General features: G+C 46.6%; 1 protein-coding gene across 1 annotated transcript in view; it reads left to right on the top strand.

Moving 5' to 3' along the window:
• The window catches only part of VANGL1 (VANGL planar cell polarity protein 1), a 47,237-nt gene that overhangs the window by 14,516 nt on the left and 13,856 nt on the right, over positions 1-18,865 (top strand). The window lies entirely within an intron of this gene.

The raw sequence follows: 18,865 nt of genomic DNA, 5'->3' as shown, positions 1-18,865 counted from the left end.
TGGTACAAAGGACAGGTGTCTGAATTGCCTTAGTTCCTGTGTCCTGCAAAGCCCTCCAGAAATCCCTTAGTTCCTGTGTCCTGTGAAGCTGGCAGCTGAGCTCTGGAGATGATTCCCCAGGCTGAATGTGCACTTAAACATCTGTTCAGCTTATCCTGTCCAGACCCCAATGGCATGTGTATCTGTGGCAGATGAAGAGATTAGCATCTGCTGGTTTAAGTGGATGTAGGAGCAGTCTCCTGCAGCCATTAGCTTAGCAGTGGAATTGCTTTGAAGCAGATTTAGTGGCTGAAGCTGAAGTCCGGGAATTTTCTCCTGGTTAAAGAAGAACTTGAGGCCTGTTGGATGAAGTAGGTCTGGACTCTGCTTTGTTTTCCTTCTTTGTAAAATATGAAGGGGAGAGTCCTTGGAAGTGCACCAATTTACTTAATTAAATGTCTCTTTCAGGATTTCAAAAATCTGTTGGTTTTCTTGTGAAATCAGTTCTTTTGAGCTTAATTGCTCTGTGGTCAGTGATCCAGCATAACCTCTATGATGAGAGAGATGGAAAGATGAGTACCAGAGTTTCCCTGTGCTACAGTATTGTGCCTTGAGGTATGATGAGGCAGTTTAATCATAAGTGAATTCAGCAGAGAAAGTTTGGTATATGTCTGTATTTACCCATATGTACACACACAGCAGATTTGGTATGAGGGAGTTTACTTGGTGGTAGATTGTGGGTTTGTGTTCAGAGGAATTGAGATCCTACCCCTGCCAAAGTCTGCATGTCTAACTTGCCATTGGAGGCAAAAAATTTGCTAGAGAATCAACGCCTGAATATTTAATAGTGCATGTGTTAGAAGCAGTGTTTTCTCCAACTCCTTCCTTGCAGCAGCGTTTTGAAATGCATTGGGTGATGCTAAGGCAGCAAAGAGTTGTAAAACTTAGGATAAAATCTGAGATACATGAAAACTTGTGACTTCTCATTTGTTGGCAAGCTGATTTCAGTTTTGTTTGATACATTGAATTCAAGCCATGAAGCACATGGATGCTCCAGTGTCTTGTGTTACAGAAGAGACTCATCAAGCGTGTCTGATAAAGCTAAACTAGTGTTGCTTTTTCCTTTGTTTGACAGATGAGCATAATGTGTATTGACATGTGTTTTGAAACCTGTGTGTCTTTCCACATTTACTGCTACAAAGGTAAAGCTGTAGGTTTGATCAGGGGCCAGGTGTCTCCCAGCTAAGGAAGAGTTTGTCCTCTCTGTGTGTTACTTGTGTGTAAGTGGTAAGAGCTTCTGATCTTGATAATGAGTGTGGCTCCAATGTGACAAACTGTAAAAAGTGAATATAGTTAATATCTCCTTCAGCTTTTAAGGGCCTAGGATTGTGAGATGTTTGTGAAAAATGAAAAAAAAAAGAGAACTTGATCATCTTCACGGCATAATTTTGCAGAGCTTTCATTAAGGTCTTGTCATGCCTGCTGATGAAATGTAGGTTGGGTTCACAAGGTGCTGCCTTCTGCCTCTGATTCTCTTGGTGAGGCATGGGACTGGAGTGGGAGGTCTCTTGATGGGAGAATGCGAAGACATTCAAGGACAGTCTGGATTTTGGGAAGACTGGAGAAGCAGCCTTGTGGGTGTGCTGGAGAGGTGGTTCTAACTATGCTGGACTAGGCATGTACCACTGGCTGCTGCCTTTGGACTCCTTTTGCCACCATGCATGCTAGCCTCATCCTACCACTTCTGAAGGGGTTTTGGAGAGGTTTTGAGCTGCCACCTGGAAGGAAGCAACTTGCTTTTTACAGGTATAGCAATCAGACTGTCTCCTGAAATCAAAACCTTTTGTCTCTTTATGCTCACAAATATATTAAAAGTTTTGATCACTAACAATCCATGGAGTCTGTCTTCCTCAGCAGTAGTGTGCTCTGGAGAAACTGGTGGTGAGAAGGAACCTGAGACATCTTAGATTGTTCAGTGTTGCTTCTTGGAGTTGTTCTGGATTTTTTCTTCACAGCAAAATTGTTGACATCACCCTTTTTAATCCAAAGGTGGAAGCTTTCCAATTCTAGGTCTTCTCTGGTGAGGCAGAGGGAGCTGCTATGCAACTATGAGAGCAACTTATTTTCTGGGGGAGAAGGGAAGAAAACAATAGCTCAGCCGCCCTTCTGGCAAACCGTGTTTTTGCGAGGCAGGGTACAGACAGGATTTTCCACCCTCCTTGGCTGCAGATGCAGTAAAGAAGCTGAAAGTGCTGAGTTAGGTATTCCACTCCACTCCTGAGGGCCCTAGGTCCAGGAGGGTAAGCATATTTGGGACTAGTTCCCCAAATTCATATTATAATCAGCCTATTAATAGGCTGTCTTGGTCCCACCCCCAGCACTTTGGCTATAACTTTTCTTCTGGGAGACTTGATTGCCAAAACGAACGTTCCCTTTGGCGTTGATTCAGGAGCTTGGAGGGGGGAGGTAAAAATTAAATAGGAGTCTTGATGAGTGTAGTGCCAAGTCTCAGCTCACTGACTGCTCTGCTGCTCCTGGTAGGAAGGGTTGCCACACAGGGCAAATGCTTTCTGGTGGTATGTGTGGATAAAGAGCAGGGAGCAGCAGAGACGCAGGAAAGGTCAAGCCTGGGAAAATGCAGGAGGTTGGGTGGGAATAGTGTCGAGACTCTGAAAGTAACAACAAAGGGAAACAAAGGTGGGGGGGCACAACAGTAGATAACTTCTCAGTTGAAAGGCCGATACTTTTGTGAGTGGAGGCTTGGATTTGCAGCTTTGGTTTTTCCCTATAAATAGTGATGCTGATGACACTTGTCATCCAGAGTTTGGTACTGTCTTTATGGCTCAGAAACTCTGCAGGAAGAATCTTGGTGTTGAAACACCTCCTTTCCTGTAGTTAGGATGCTAACCATATTGCCTTCCTATCCAGTGAATACTCTTTCCCACCCTAGAGCTTTGGTCTAGACAGCTCAAGAAAATGAATGTCTTGTAATACACGTGGTAATTACTGATCTTTCACATAGACTGGATGTTGGGCTGCAGGATAGTCAGTCTTGGTTTCCTGAGGTTAGAAATGTTTGAGAGTGGGTCCTTCTCCTCCCTTTTGGTCATCCTTGCAGCAGGTATGTGAGGAGCAGGGCTGTGATAGTTCATCGTTTGTCAGACTGTTTAAAGGAGTTTCAGTCTTCTTTTCTGTCTGTGGTGGTTTACCCCAGCTAGCAGGTAAGTACCATGCAGCCCCTCACTCACACCTCGCTCTGTAGGATGGGGATAAGAATGAGCAAAAAGGTAAAATCTGTGGGTTGAGATAAGAAAAGTTTAATATTTTAATTAATGTAAAATATAATACTGATTATAATGACGTTGGTAATTGTTATTGTAATGAAGAGCGGGGAGGGAGGGAAATAAAACCCAAGGAAGGCACGTGATGCTCAATACAGTTGCTCTCCACCCACTGACTGATGCCCAGCCTGCTCCCAGGCAGTGATTGGTGGCTCCTGGCCAGCTGTCCTCAGTTGATACACCCAGCATGATGTTCTGTGGTATGGAATATCCCCTTGGCCAGTTTGGGCCAGCTGTCCTGGCTGTGCTCCCTCCCAGCTTCTTGTGCAACTCATCACTGAATGGCAGGGCATGGGAAAATGAAAAGTCCTTGACTCAGAGTAAGCAGTGCTTAGCAACAACCCAAACATCAGTTTACTTGGAAGAAAAGTAATGCAATCCTAGAGAAAACCAGGACACTGTCCTCTCTGGTGTGGGCTTGCCTTTATGAACCAGGTGGCTAGGAAGCTGATGGGGAAGCCTGTGACACCTTTGGAATCAGGGTTCAAGTTTTGCCTATGGCTGTGAGCTGGTCAGTGTTCTCTTGTCAATCTAATCAAAAGAAGCTTGGTGCTCAGAAGTAGCAGCTCTGTATGGCAAAAGTATGCATGACCATTCCCTGTACCCTTGTTACCCATCTCCATTTGCATGGGTGCTTGCTGAACTGTGGTTTAAAAATTAAATTAAACTGTGGTTTAAAAATAAAAGGAACAGCTGTTTCCTCAAAGCAAGTACCCGTCTCTGAAAACCCAGTACCTTCCCTGCAGGAATTATCAATACCTTACTGAGGAACCTGGTGGCTTGCACACACTCACAAAAGGAAGGAGGTGCAGACATGTTCTGTGCAAGGGGATCACACTCAGTCTGTCTCCCAGCTGCTTTGGGTGTTTGTTGGACCTGTTGCTATAAAGCTGATCTCTAGGTTGTCAGTATTTACTGATTAATCTGATGAGTGCTCTCTTGTCAGGCATTCCTTGGTGCCACTGGTACTTTGTTCACTCACTGAGGGAGTGTGTGGAAGGCTAAGGAGTGGGAATAGGCTTCTCCATATTCCAGCCTGCATTTGTAAGTCTTGACATCTGATCTTGTTGCTCAAATATACCTCCCCATATCAAGGGTGCTAATGAAGAGCATGAGGTCAGCATTTCAACTGTACAGTGTCCTCTTGTCTAGAGTTGTGTCAATTCTTATGCTGTTTTAAAATCTTTTTACTCCTCAAAAGGAAAGCTTCCATGGAATATAGACACCTTGGTTTCTGTTTCTAGCATGGTTGTAACCATGGGATTAGGCAGTTGGATCTCTTCCCTGAACAAGAGCTGCTGGAATCTTGCTGGTTTCTGGCGAAGGACTGAGCCTCCACATACACTTGTGGGATATTTCTGTTTCCAGCAGGGCAGTCAGAAGGGGCTGCAGGACAAGCATTGGTGCACCACAGTGCAGTGCTCTACCTGCTCAGCTAAATCCTGCTGGAGACACTCCAGTCTTTTCCTTCTCCCCTGTGTGCAGTTTGCTCTGTGTTCCTCAGGGACCTGAGGAATTACACTGACCCTCCTTTCTCCTTGGGGTTTCTTCAACTTCACCATCTTCTGTAGTGATGCATGCTGATGAAACAGATTCAGCTGATGAGTTTTTACCTTGTTCTGTAGCAAAACATATTATTAACTGTCCTGCTGCTTTGATTGCAGGAACTTGCTGTAACAGCATGTTACACAGACTTTGCAGACCAGCTCTGTTGCCAGAGCCTCCAGCCTGTGTGAAATTAGCCTTGTTCTTGAATTCGTTTTCCCTGTCCTGAAATCTGTACAAGGTGTCCTGGTGCCCACTTGTGTGATTTTTCTCCTGCCCATCACCAAACGGGACAGCACAAGCATTGAGGAGTCTCCCCTCCCAAGAAGCTCTGGGATAGCCGGCTGAGTGGGTGTTAATTGCATGTGCCAGTGTGAAGATCCTGGGGAAACTGAGGGGTCTGCGCCAGAGCAGCTTCTTTAGCACCGAGAGGTGTCAGACTTGTGATCCCCCCAACCCAGTGTCTCTCCAGCAGCACTTCACAAAACTGCTTTCACGACCACCGTTTTGCAACTTCTCTGCGACTTCTTGCAGCTCATCTGGGCTGCTTTTCCATGCTCCCAGTCCTGAAAGTGCTGGACTTTTTTCACAGTGGGCAGTTAAGCATTAGCACATTTCAAACACCCCATGCCATGAAGTAGTCATGGAGTAGGGAAGAAAGCTCTGACTTGTGGATGAACTGTTAATGACCTATGTAGGAAGAGATTTTCAGCCACATTCTTAACCATTTTTAGTCACAGGCCATACTTTCCCCCTCTGCCTGTGTCTGCTGCCTCACCTCTGGAGGATGGTGCTGCAGAGATATGATTGCTCTAGCCAGGAGGGTGCCCTTGGAATTGCAGAAGGAAATTTTCCAGTAGCCTCTGGGAAAAAAAAAAAAAGTTCTGTTCCCTGCTAAGTAGGGAGCAGTCTCCTTTGATGTTCCAGATGAGTTATGGGAATGGTGCCTTGTTCTGTTTTACAAGGGTCTGTTTGGTGGTGCAAGGCATGTGCTGCCAGCGAAGTTCAGCTGGGACTTACGACACGGGTCAGAGCAACACCTCATTAAGAGGCTGCTTGTTTGTGACAGAAGTCAACAGCAAGCTCCAGGTACTTCTCATTAGAGGTGAGGGGAAGTCTAGGATGGACTGTAAGTATTGACAACTGCACAACTTGTCTGGGAGTTTCTGATGTGGTAAACTCTGCCTCTGAAGCCGTGGAGGGTGTGCTTTTCTGAAAGGAGCATGTTTTCCTAGCCTCTTACCTCTCTGCATACAGTTTCCAGACGTTACATATGGCTTTTCATATGGAACTGCTTCTCATTTTGATAAAAGGGAGAGAGCTGGGGGAACTGAAGTGCCCACATCTTTCTACCCTTCTCTCCTCCCTTCCTTGATCTTGATCCCTGATCACCCCCAGCACCCTCTGTGCTCACACCATCTAGTGTGAGCTGACTGCCCTAGACACCAGGCCAGGTACCAGGCTTATTTGCGCTCCTGCAGATGCACCAGCAGCAAGGGCAAGTGGTGCAGGCTGATTGTTATACCCTGGAGCACTCTTGCATTTTTGGAATACTTAATACTTTAAAAGTTTACAAGCCTACTTGCAGGTGAAGTGCCCGCTGTCAATTATTAACCCATATGGCCAGTACAGTGTTACTTGCTCCCTGGTGAGGAGCTGCTCGTCTTTCTCAAAGAGATGATGTGGAGGAAATGCCATTGGGTTCATCTGCAGGGATTTCCTTTCTTGTTGGCTTGTCTTTCAAAACCAACACTGCCCAGAAGTCCAAGAACGGTATGCACTCCAGCCTACCCTGTACTTAGGGGGTTTGTTGTGGGATTTCTGTCCCACCGCTGTCCGTGCCCTCTGAAGTGCCTGTGTGTACCACCCACAGAGACAGATGGCCTCCCTAAGCTGCTGAACAAATTTTGTGGCCGTGAAGGTACTTTTATCTTTGAATGCTGCAAAAAAAAAAAAAAAATCCACCCCCTCAGCCTTTGACGGTCTGTTTCTTGTGGTGAATGATGAAATACAAATATTCTGCAAAGAAGTGAGCTGTGTGCCGTTTGGGGGAAAAGAGGAGGTTCACGTTTTGCTAAGAGGACAAGGAATTTATAGTTCTTATACAGCACAAGTCCAATAAATATGGAAGCTAATTCCTGACACTATCCTGAAGAAGTAAGGAAAAGCTAACTGGGAGCTCTGTGGTAGTAATAGAATTTAATTTTTTTTTTAGTATAGTAGTGGCTATAAAATTTGAGAGCAATATTTTCACTTGTAACTTGATTGCCCCTCCAGTACATGCGTAAATGAACTTCAGTGCTTAAATTTCTTTTGTTCAGTGTAGGTCAGGTGGGGACATCAGCTGACAATGTGGGGAGAGCCATTCCCTGTCTGACAGGAAAACAGATTCCTGGCACAGCAGTAAGGACCTTGGCTGTGGTTTGGAGCTTCAGGCTGCTGACTGGCTTGCATTCCTCTAGTCCTGGTAGAAGGTTATCTGCATCCTTGCTGGGGCTGGATTTTTTTCTCTCAGCTTGGAGCTGCAGGTCATGTCCCTGTGGCCCCAGTGTTGTTTGTAGGATTGCTGAGTGCTGGTTATAAAATCAGGTGGCCCTTGCTTATCTACCCCCTTGCTGGGGTGGATCTTTGTGATGGATGCTGTGTGGTGGAGGGATGCTGTGCAGGGCAGACTGGGCTGTGGTTTGAGAGCTGATACCTCTCTGTGTGCAAAGGTCTGCTAGTGGCTAACATGGATGCTGCCTCTTCAGGCCTGTCTTTGTGGCTTGCAGGAGAACAACATGCCCAGGTGTTTTAGAGGAGCCCTAGAACAAGTTAAAGCTGCTCTATTGACTCAAAAGACAACCTCATTCAAAGTCCTGCCATGTTAATCCCATCCCCACCTGGGAATCAAAGAAGAGATGTCCTCTTTCCTGAGAGAGCATCTGACCAGGCAGCTGTAGGATCAAGAGCTGAATGCTGATGTTTCATGGCTGCAGCATCTAAATGTAAAGTCCTATTACAGCACTGGAGTTTCACTGCCAGTAGAAGCTTTGAACACTTTGTTATTTCCTTTGAGTTAAAGCTGTACTTCTTAGTTTGACTTAAAAGAAACCCTAAATCAGCAACTAACCCCTTCTCCCACCCTCAAAAAGCTACTAACAAAAAGCCCCACCCTTAGTTACTTCATCACCATTCATGTAGCTTGCAGAATTCCTTGGCTAAAGACTGGCCTTATTTGAAGCATGAACAGGCTTTAAATTATCTTGTTTAAATGCAGACTCTTACAAACTTCTTGCCATACCTGCCAGTTCCTGCATATACTTTTTTCATTTGAAGCTCAAACTAATCAGAGACATGGCATGTGTGTGCTGGGAAGAGGAAATGCATCACTGTTGTGGATGTACCAGGAACTGGAAATGGTAACCCAGGTCCCATATGTTCCCAACCTCTGCAGGGTTCCTGGGTGCTTGAGCAGGACACAGGCTTGAGCTGGAAGCTGATGGATGGGTGCCCTGTAGTTCAGGGCTTGGGGGTGTCTGGTATTTCATCCCTTGTGTCTGCACTAAGTGCCTGTCTTAGCCCACCCTTGCATGCAGGGTGATCTCGTGACCTTGCTCCTGTGTTCAGAAGGTAAAGAACACCTTGGTATTGTTCTGTCCCCCTGACTTGTGTGAAACTCCCTAAATTCTAAATACAATCTCAAGTGTGTAGAAACTTTTGAAAGAGGTTACACCTCCCTCAGAAATACTCAGTACATCCCTCAATTGCATAAATGTTTGATCATAGTTCTGCATCAGTTCTTAAGCTAATGCTGCTGCACAAAAAAATCCTGTCAACAGCTTGATCCTTCCTCACCCCTCCCAAAGAAATATTGTCTAGTTGCACAGCAATGCACTGGTGGAATTGGAGAACTGGTAATTGATATCTCTATTGTCCATGTAGCTTTGCAGTTTGTGTGTGTATTTTTCTGATTGGATTATTTTGCTCAGCCTAATTTCTGCAGTCTTCTTAACTACCCTTGTGGTGTTTAATGGTTGCAAAGGCTTGTGGTGGCAGAGGAAGGGTTTAGTGGAGCTGAAGGAAAGATGCAGGATAGAATTCTCTCATGGCTGCAGACTGACATTCAAAATGTCATTGACCAGGACCTCCAGGTCCCTTTCTGTGGCACTGCTGTCCAGCACCTCATTCCCCAGTCTGTCTGTACATCCAGAATTGCCCAATCCCACTTGCAGAATCTGTCACTTTCCCTTGTGGAACTTCACATGGCTGGTAATTGCCCAGCCCTGTAATTTGCCCAGGTCTCTCTGCAGGGCCTGCCTGCCTTCAAGGGCATCAGCTGTTCCTCCCAGTTTTGTATCATCTGCAGAATTGATTAGTATCCCTTTCATAAATGTCCAGGGCATTTATGAAGATGCTGAAGAGCATGGGGCCGAGGATGGAGCCCTGTGGAACCCCACTAGTGACAGGTCTCCAGTCTGGTGTCACCCCATTGACCGTAACCCTTTGTGCCTGACCCAGTTGCTCACCCATCCCATGATGTGTTTATCCAGCTGAATGCTGGACATCTTGTCCAGTGAGATTCTGTGAGAGACAATCTCAAAAGCTTTACTGAAATCCAAGAAGATGACACCAACTGGCTTCCCTTGATCAACTAGCTGGGCTACCTTGTCATGAAAGGAAATGAAGTTTGATAAGCAGGACTCTCCTCTCATGAAGCTGTGCTGGCTGTGAGTGGTGACTGTGTTGTCATCACACTTTCAGGTTTTTTTTCAATACCTCCTGGAATAATCTTCTCCGTCCCTTTACCAGGCACTGAAGTGACACTAGCAGACGTGTAATATTTGGGATCTTCCTTTTTGACTTTCTTGAAAATCGGGACAGTGACTGCTCAAAAATCCTCAAGAGAGGCTTTGCAATGGCATCAGCCCCCTCTTTGAGGAGTATTGCATGAATCCCATCAGGCCCCATAGATTCCTGCAGTCTGTGGGAGCCCTCCTTGGTGGGGCACAGCTCTGTCTGCAAGTTTGCTCCTCTGCGGAGCCTTGGGGAAAGGAGAGCCTCCAAGTCCTTGCTTCTCCTCCCCAGTCCATCTGACCTACAGGAGACCAGCCTTGGGCCAGGCATGAGGGATTAGTCTGGAGCACCTCAGGTCATGTCCTTGAAGATTCAGAGCTGGACATGGTGCACAAATGGATGGCACTTACTTCTGTGGATTTGGTTTATAGTCACATCTCCAGCTGTGAGACTGGACTTTGTAAATTATTATCTCGGGTCATGCAGGTCTCTTTCCACAGGACTCATTGGCCTCAATAATCTGCTCAGCTGTGCAAATGTTAACTGTAAGACTGGCTTCAGCAGTGTCCTGACTCTCTCAAATTGGTCATGAGTCTGTGTTGAATTGGATGTGGACAAGTGGATCCCTTTGGACTCCTGGCACCTGGATGCAACACCCACAGTGCCTGGGGAAGCCAATTTGTCCCTTCTTTGTCAACACCTATGTATTTCTGGGGTGCCTGTGTCTACCATGCTGTGCAGGTTTGTGGGGAAAGCTTAGCAGCAGTTTCTTCCCATCACCTTTTCACTTATGTTGTCCCCTTTGTGTTCTTCTCTCACTGCTTTCCTTCCCAAACTGCCCATTTGCTCAATAGATGAAGAAAGCCTTTCACAGTTTTGGCTTTGCTTTAGTGTGAGCAGACAATAGCTGGTGGTTTGCTTGTGTTTTTTTTTCTCATGAATAAGCAAGATAGTACTCTCATTAGCTCCCTGGAGGATACCCCCACCACCTGGCAAAACCATATCATGGAGACAAATGTTTGGTGTGCTAGCAGCACCCTTGGAAAACCCCTTTCCAAGCTCTTAACTCCTGGATCCAGTAGCTGCTGCTCTCCAGGTCCAGTTAAACTACTAGTGGTTCCTGAGGGTGCTGGGTGGGGCTTGAGGTGTGGATGTCTGGCCAGGTGTTGTTTTGGTTCACTGCAGGTGTCTGGGACATAGCAGATACATGGCAGGGCACAGGCAGCTCCTTTGCCTCTCATGTTTCTTGTCTGTGTTGCAGCAGACCCTGGAGCAATGAGATGCTGGTGGCAAGTGTTCTCTTTCTGTTTGGTGAGAAGGTGGTGCCTTCACCTGTTTGAAGGTGTTGCATGGCATCAAAGGGAAGTGGGTATCTAGTTTGAGAGCTGTTGGGGCATCTGCATGTAGTTATTGGTGTCTGAGGAGCTGGCTGAAATGCAGCCCAAGCTGTGAGTGCCTGAAAGCTGCTGTTGTGCCCTGGCTAATCCATGAGCTATTTGGGTTTGGTGGTTCTGCTAGGTATCTGCATGGTGAGTAAGTGCTTGACAACACCTCCCCACACATGCTGCTCCCCTTGGAGAGGTGGTCTCGGCATAAGAGGATGTGAGCAGTTTGCTTTGGAGCCTGCTCTCCGGGCATCTGGGTCCCTCAGCTTTCTGAGGGAGATGTTTGTTGCACTACGTCTTCAGGCTTTCACAAGCTGCTCTTTCAGATGCAGCTCCTGAAGCTGCTCTTGTTGTACACTCACCCATCCCCATGGATGAGCTGAGGCAACTGGGGCCATGTGGTTTTCCCACATGTTAAACTCCCTTTGCCATTCTGTGCGGAACTGGAAGGCAACCTTTCCACTTACCAAGGCTGACCTGCTGCAATAAAGCCTCCTAGAATTGTATACAGGGAACCTGGCAGGAGGCTTAGTCTCAGCAAGGGATTAAATCTTGGTTTTTTCCAAAGAGAGTCTTCTGCCTTGCATAGGAAGCTCTTCTGGTGCTCCAGAACCTCTGTTGTTTCTAAAACTCAGGTTAGACTTTTACAGCTTGTTTCATTTTCTGTCTGTTGAATATGGTGTTGGAGGTAACAAGTGTCTTTATGATCTTTGTGTCCCTTGGAGCTGCATACCGTGAAACGAGATGTTCACGGTGTTACTGAGAAAGAGAAGCGTGGTGCTGTCACAGCATCTGACCTCAACACAGTGATTGTTCTTTCCTGGCAAATCATATTATTGGACCTTTTGGACCACTCCTTGAGTGAGAGGACTGTGCTCTCCTCCTCTTCCTCCTACTCACTATATATTACCAGTCATGTTCAGGGGTTTTTCCTTGGCTTTTATACTTGCTGCCGCCTTCAGCTGTTGGAAGTGGAAGGAAGGGCAGTGCAGCTGTTGGGAAAGCATTCATCAAGTTTTGAGGTTCTACCAATAAAGGTGACTGGGGAAAACATTCAGGCTGTGCGCTGGTACCCTGAAGACCAGTTAACTTCCTGAGGTAAAAGGCTTGGAAGTTTCTCAGAAGGAGAACTGCAGTGGGAGCATGCCATTGGGTTTACTGGGGTTTTATAGCTGCTGGCTAAAACTTCGTGCTCTGTACTTCTGTAGCAGCATCTTTTTAGTGCTGGCCTGGGAGTGCCTTTATAGGATTCCTCAGGAAGGCTTAAGTAAGTAGCTTGTTTGGTTTGTATGAGGTAAAGGAGTTATTTCCCCCCAGCCCCCAAGTTTGATCATACCCTCCTGTAAAATCCTGGTTTTTAAAAATACTCACAGCGTCCCTTCAAAACAAAAACATTCAAATGTGACTGTGAAGCTAGTAGTAGACTTGCAGGGATCTTTTTCACCTGTACTGGAAGGTTTTGACTAGGCTGCTTTTGAGGTTTGAGGAAAACAAACCTAAAACCCAACCTGAAAATTAATTCTACTCCTCTCTCTCTCATTCATAAAATTTCTATGTTGAAATTCCTTCTACATCAGCAGTGAACTATAGTATTGCTCAGCTGGTGTGTTGATTCTGATTTTTGTCTTGCAAAAGATGAAACTTAAAATGTCTGTTGGAGAGCAATGTGTCTTGGACTGCACAGGGCAGAAAAGGGGAGATCTGTTGTTAGAAACTCAGCTGGTGCTTTCCTTAAATTTACAGCAGCCATGTGTTGTTCAGATGTCCAGCGTTGGATATAGATGGGGACACACTTTAAATTCCTGTCCTTTTCCTTCCGTGTAGTTAAAAAAGGCTGTGAGGGGAGGGAAAAGATGGAGCTGGGTCTCTGCAAGACTGGGGCAAACCTTGTGTGTGTTTGGGTTCCATATAAATGACACCATTAACAGATGGATGTTCGCATCCTTGGGGGCAGCAGGCTGACAACCTGCTACTCTGATGAGGTTTTCTTCTCTTCCCTGATAAAGGTTTGACCTTGCAAATTCTTTTCTCTGCCTCAACAAATGCCAGAAGTTGGGTATCTAAAACAAACCTGCTGTGTCCTGGTTGCCCAGTGCCTGTTCCAGGGAGGGCGAGGATTGTGCTTGTCTGCCTTAGCCAAGTGGAGATCTCAGTTGTGGTTGTCTGACAAGAAAATGTGGTTTTCCTTTTCCTAGGAGCTGCAGTCCTGTTCTCTTGACTGTACCAAACTGAAATGCTCTCGTAGTTATGACGATCAAAAGGCATTTTTCTGCTCTGCTTGTTTGGCCACAGCTGCTGGAGCAGTTCCTTGTCTTGGCATCTCTGCTGAGATCTGACTCGGGCTCTGTTTACTGGAGGGGACAAAACCGTAGCCAAGGCATTTGTGCTTCTGCCAGCACTGCAAAGTGCTTCTGCGTGACCATGGTTTTCTTGGGACCCCTGCTCCAAGGTGTTGCTTGGGAAGGACAGAGAGTACCAAATCCCTTGCATCTTGCCAGCTCATGGTCCCTGGTGTGGCAGTGCTGCCCAGGGTCACCTGTCTGGGCAGCCTGTGCTGGCCTCATCTGTAGCTAGGACAGGCAGAGCAGCGAGGCAAGTCTGCATTGAGGATGGTGGCAGTCCCTTCTGTAATAATCTTCTGCAGGGATGTTGGTGTGGGAAGCATTTTGACTTCAGTTGTCTATTTCCAGTTTTATTTCTCACTCTGTTGACTTTGCTCTGGGAGAACAGTCCAAGAGGGTGAAGGGTCAGGAACTTGAGCCCTAGCTCTGTGCTCTGGCAAAAGTGTATGAGAAAGGAAAAAAAGGGAGTTTTCTGGGAGGGAGATGTGGTTGTACTGCAAGGGAAGGCGGAGCAGTGCTCTGAGCCTGTTGGTGTGAGCTGACAGCACTGCTAGAGAGTACAAGGTGCTGTGGATGGGCAGTGCCCCGGGAGAGCTCAGTATCTCTTGCAGTAGGCAAGCTCGATGCAGTTGTAGGCTGGAGGCATCTGGTAAGGCAAAGCTGGCTCTCCTTGGAAGGCTGAGTTGTGGAATCTTTTCTCAGCTTTTCTTTGCAGTGCCAAACTTCCCAATTGGCTGTGGCGAGTGTTTAATGTGCCCAGAGACCTTGGCTTGTTTTGATACTGTGCCCATTTTGAGGAATGTTAAAAAAATGTTGTTTGGAGGAGAGGAGTCTGGCTGGGAGCCATTTGATTAAATAACTCCAGGCTTCCTCAGCCCTCAATCAGCACAGCAGTCATCAAACCTCTGACTATCCCTGTGTGTTTTAGGTGTGTGTGGCTCACTCTAAACCCTGATGCTGCAAGATCTGCATCCATAGCAAGAATGTTCTGGTAGAACAGCTCAGCTCTTTCTGGATGTGTATACAGATCTGTTGCAAAAGTGTGGGGCACTCCTCTGCCCTCAGTGATTCTCAGTGTCTCCTGTTGTTTGGTATAGTACCATGAAAGGCTGCATTTCTAGCTTAGCAGGAGAGCACAAAACTGCTAAAACCATGTGAGTGACAGGTGCATAGAGGTGTGGCTTCAATTTTAAATCTTTTTTTCTCTCCTTATTTTTTATTTTCACCAACTCCTTGCCACCACTTCATAAAACTCAAACCCCTTTTCCTAGAAGCCACCAGTGTCCAAAGCCAGTATTTTGATGATATAAACAGGCTTCTTTCCTTGTGCTTTGCTTCAGTATAGTATTGGACTGTTTTCCTAGAAATCTACTAAGAAGAGCCAATTTCAGTGTTGGTGTAGTTGTGTCACAGAAGGCAAACACTAAGTGGCCTCTGATGTGCAGCGTATGGCAAAACTACAAATATTCAAATCTTTTGTAGCAGCAAGTACTCAGGCAAAACTGCTTTGAGAGAAAAAAGTAGTTGCTACCTTTGTGTCGCACAGTCCCCTCCTCCACTTCCGCGGATGCCCTGTAAAAGTTAGTTCATTACTGTTAGTAAAGGGCTCTGCATTTCTCTGCTGCCAAACGCCGCTGGGGTACCGTGTGCTTTTCTGCTGGGCCTGCTTGTTTGCTTTCCCTCCTGGCAGCATGCTGTGACATGGCCTTCTCCAGGGCAGTGAAACTAATCATGAGATACAAGCCACCCTCCAACTGCACAAAACACAGAGCACCAAAGCCCAGAGCCTCACTGACGCTGCCTGCCAGGAAAACTCTGTTTCCAGTCGGCTGCTGGGTCGTGCAAGAGGTTTTCCTCTTGTGCCATAAGTTTTGAATCGTAACGGTTCCATGGAAATGCTTTTTGTGTCCTGAATTTTGTACTCTGCCCATGGCGGGGGTGGGGTTAGAACTAGATGATCTTGAAGGTCCCTTCCAACCCAAGCCTTTCTGTGATGATTTCTGTGTTTCTGTGATACGCTTTTCCTGCGTTCTGGTAGTTTGCTACAATGCCTGAAATATGCTGGGCTGCCAGACCCTCTCGATGGGACGTGCGAACAAGTCCTCAGTCTGACCTCTTTCATACGGGCGATTAAATATCGAAACTTTCTGTTTGTTCTCTTCCTGCCCCTCCCCATTCTTTCCAAGTGCTGAACAAAAGGGAAGCCCCGGCGCGGCTGGCTGAAACGCGGGGTGAATGAATGCAGTGACCGACATGGTGCTGAACTCCTCCCGAGGCAGCGGGCAAGGAAGCCGCCTCTCCAGACAAGGCCTCCAGGAAGGCTGCCAGCTCCCATTCCCGCTGGAACTGCCGTGTGGGTGGAGAGGCGGCTTCCTGCGGCCGCTCCACCTTGCTCGCAGGGCAGCGGAGGGTCTGCCCTGCTTGGGGAGCCCCAAGAGCCTGGATTGCTCTTGGGAGGCAGCAGATTTCCTTGCAAGGGCTTGCTTTGCTGCCGTGCCCATGGTTGCCCTCCTGCTGGCGTGGTGCTGCTCCAGAGCCCTGCTGTGCCGGGGTGGGCACAGGTGTCAGGATCCAGGACATCCCTCTGGCTGTCCTGGACTGCCAAGACCCCTGCCGGGGGCTCAGAGACCCTGGCACAGAGCCCAAGACGCTTGTGGTTTTGATTATGACCCGTGGAGCAAATTACCAACCTTAGATGAAGATCTGCAAGCCACAGTTTAAGTGGAATGACAGTGAATTTATCACAGGGTGAAAAATAGATTTTTGGTGTTTTTAGAATGGGGATTCGGGGGGTAAGATGGAGGAATCTGGGCATGTCCAGCCTTTCTCCTTCCTCTTCTTCTTCTTGGCCTCCATCTTCTGCTGTGATGTTGGCACTTTTAGATTGGTTTAGAGCAGAAGCTCACTGTCTAACATAGCTATTGGAAAGTAATTGTAAATATTGTACATGTAGTTTTTAGTATAAAAAGATAACACTGCCCTGAGGACAGGCAGAGTGCCTCTGACTGTCTTGCTGAACGGACCTCGGCTGGACAGGAGAAAGAATTTTATAGATAAGATAAAATAAACAACCTTGAGACCGAGAAATGAAGAGCTCCAACTCCTTCTTCGACCACTGGGCTGGGAAAAGAGACTTTCTAACGTATCTCGGGGTCACTCTGACCAGCAAGAGTCCCGAGACACAGGTTCTTGTGGCTTTGCAGCACCGTGTGGGGCAGGGCTGGCTGTCCTGCGCCGGCCAGGGTGAGGCTTCCCCTTGATGTGGGGGAAGAGGTTGAGCAACACAGCCCAGGAGGCCCTGATTCAGCCTTTTCCTTGCTCTTGCAAATCATTGTGGCCCTTTTAATTTACTTGTCTGCAGCTTCTAATTTTTTTTTCCCTGTAACAGAGAATTGGAAGTTGTAGTTGTAGCTGTCTTCCTAACCTGCCACACTTAGGATGGACTACACAGGAGACAGAAATGGGCTGGCAGAAATTCAGGAAACTGATGTTTATTACATTTCTCTTCCAGAAAACAGACTTCTCCGTGTGGCTGGGGTGTCTCATGTGTGGGATTGAGCATCTGCTGGATTTGCATCAGCAACAAATACCTGGGCTTTAATTTTCAGAACAATAATCATTGTTTGCTGCAATGTAAAAGCTTTGTTATGTTTGGATTTTGAGTGCATGTGCCAATGAATTGGTGGGGAAGGTTATTTAATGAGGGGATAGAAGGGATGTTGGGTGGGGAACGCTGGCATCCTGATGATAATGCTGTCAGTGGGGTCTAGGGAGAATGTGTATGTATAAAAATAAATTATTCTCTGCTGTGATGCATTGTGTTTTGTCCTAATAGAGCAAGTTGGTCAGTGGAGCTCCCAAACATTTCACACTGCTGGGATGGAAGTTCCAGTGCTGTTTGATATGAGTACAGTGTATTAACAGAGAATAACTCTGTTCATTTTTATCTTCCTGTTTTGAGTTGGTCCTAATTTTCCAAACATTGTATTTTGTGATGAAACTCTATGGAGTTTTATCTTCCTGAGAAGCAGAGATGGAAAAACTTGATCATGTTTGAATGCAGTCAGAAGGGGGAATATGTGTTTCTGCCACATTATTACTTTTATGAAATTTTGTTTATAGGCTGCAGCAAATTCACAGTAGAAATCAGAACTTTGCAGGGAGAAATAAATGGGCTTTCATCTGTTCTGTGTCAGCATCTATGTGTGTCTGGCAGTGGGTCAGTCTGTACTTCTCTATCAAAGGAAGATTGTTTCCTTGGTTAACTAGTGGCTCTTTATCACAAATCAGTAGCTGAGTGCATTAGTGGAGTTGCTTTTACCAAATGTAAGCCGAGGAAATACGAAGGAGTGGCACCTGAAAGGTAAAGCTTCCTTACGACATTCTAGCTGGATCCCTCCAAACAATCCTAAGGATGGAATTTGCTTCAAAAGCTAAATTTATCATCTTAAAGGTATGCAGCAAGTGAATGGTGATGTGCCATAATACTGACTGATGAAGGTACTCAGTGAACAGGTCTGGGTTTGTTCTTCTTTCTCAGAATCTCTTGAATGGGCTGGCATCTGTGCTTCATTCACTGATCAGTGGGAGTGTGGCAGCTGTAGAGTGAGGATGGTGGGATGAGTGTGTGTGTTTAAATTACTTGGGTGTGATGCAGAAGTTTAATATTAGCACAAAGCGCAGGAAAATGTAAATTGCTCCTCCGGGAACACACGCAGAATCTGTGCCAGTGCCGAGCACTGAATTTAGGGCTTAATTTGATAATGTCTTATTTTCCCACATTACTGTCTTTGTAATGATTTCTTCCTGTGTTTTAACATGTGTGAGAATACCTTTTTTGCTTTCTTTCGGAGATGTCTTGTTGGTGAGTGTGAGCTTTCCAATTAACTGGCAACAAATGTGTTGGCAGTTACACTTCAGTTTTGAAGTGCAAAAATTACTTTTAGTGTGGTCCTTGGCAAACTCCCTTTGGCTGAATGGGTGATCTTGGTGACTTGCTGAGAGTGCCGGTGCCACGCTGAGGCACAGAGCCGGAGCAGCATGGAGAGAGCTGTGTCCTGTTCCCGCATCTTTAAACACCAGAGCCCGGGCTTGTTTTGAAGTGATGCTCTGTTTGTTGGTAACGGTGCCTACAGACATCTCTCTCCGATTCAAAATGATCGCAAAGGAAGATAACCTCTGGGTTGCAAAGCAAGATACCTCTGGGTTGAGCCATTCCTGCTGCTGGCGCGTGTGTTTGTTTTGCTCCCATATGTCGTCATTTTATGTAGAGGCATCCCTTCAAAGGGACGGAGGGAGTGTCACTGCTCCTCATTCTGTCCCTAGCCAGGGATTTAACAAGCAGTACTGAGTAATCCCGTCTCCGGCAGCCGTGCTCCTCAGGCAGCGATCTTATCTTGCTGTGAAAGCTCAAGAGATCACACTCTTGTCCAGAGTTGGGATGGCGGAGGTCCGGGGAGCTGTGAGGTGCGGCTGGAAATGACTCTCAGGGAAAAGC

Source organism: Camarhynchus parvulus, chromosome 1 (assembly GCF_901933205.1).
Source record: "Camarhynchus parvulus chromosome 1, STF_HiC, whole genome shotgun sequence".
In the NCBI taxonomy this organism is placed as follows: domain Eukaryota; kingdom Metazoa; phylum Chordata; class Aves; order Passeriformes; family Thraupidae; genus Camarhynchus; species Camarhynchus parvulus.
This window is presented reverse-complemented; position numbering and strand designations above follow the sequence as displayed.